This window comes from Vulpes vulpes, chromosome 7 (assembly GCF_048418805.1).
Source record: "Vulpes vulpes isolate BD-2025 chromosome 7, VulVul3, whole genome shotgun sequence".
Classification (NCBI taxonomy): Eukaryota; Metazoa; Chordata; class Mammalia; order Carnivora; family Canidae; genus Vulpes; species Vulpes vulpes.
In genome coordinates this window covers 86916065-86917284 of record NC_132786.1, presented here as the reverse complement: position 1 = coordinate 86917284, position 1220 = coordinate 86916065, and positions in this window count along the sequence as shown.

The window sequence follows — 1220 nt, the reverse complement described above, 5'->3', positions numbered from 1 at the left end:
AACGCCCAATTATATGTTATATTACATAATATCCATCTATAATATTACATACACGTGCGACAGTTTTATAAGTTCACATCCACATTAAAAATGATATTTAATAATATCTGAAAAATTCAAAATGATATATTTGAACACCATTACATGCGAAGTACATCGGGTTTTACATAGTGTGACTTTATAATAACTTGTAAACTCGTTATTACACACACAGAAACACACTGTTTAACAGGGTATTCACCACTGCGTAATTACAAGCTGCAGGAACAACGAATAATGGTTGAAGTTTGGAGAGTCACCTCAGGTAAACAAACCTGCATTTGGATTGTCTAGCACTACTTGACTGATTTTGGTTATTTCTTTGTGAACCTGAATTTTCTGTGATGTGGAGATATTTAATATCATGCTTACAGAATTGATTTAAAGATGGGACTAATAAATAAAAATCTTTAAAAAAAATCTGGCTTGCTGCCTATGATAAATAAATAAAGTCTTTTAAAAAATCTGGCTTGCTATTGTTTATGTTGCTAAAATCTTTAAAATTTTTATTTTAATTGTGGTAGTATAGAGATTTGATGTTCTAAAACGTACACAACACTCACAAGATTGTTTATTTACAAATACTCATATTTATTGTAGAGATATAATTCAGCAAGCAGCTTGAAGTAAGAAGAAAAATTCCATTTCCCAGAGACAGTAACTGTTAATACGTTAGAATATGTCTTGAATATTTTAAATATCTAGCTATCTTCCTTTCCATGTCTACAAATATGCATATCAAATATTATGTGTATATTTTTTTAAATGTGAGCATATAATAAATGGTAAGAGTACACAAATTATTTTAAAAATCTGGCTTGCAAAAAAAAATCTGGCTTGCTGCCTATAATAAATAAATAAACAAACAAACAAACAAATAAATAAATATAATAAAATCTTTAAAGATGGGACTACTCTACATTAAAAGGCCCTTCAGGAATTTTGGCAGGCATTTTATCCCTCAGATTTAAACTAAGTAAAGGTGTTCCATTTTTCTACACTCTAAGAGTTTTTTCCAATAAGGGAAACCTACCCGGATGCCAAATTTGCCAACTCATTGAGTCCAGGTAAAAGAATAAAGGCACAAAACGCTTCACCTCTAACCTCTGACGGATTGCTACACCCGCAGGAAGCGCCGGGCGGACCTCCAGCATCCCAGCGTTCCCCGCGCTGCTCCCGTT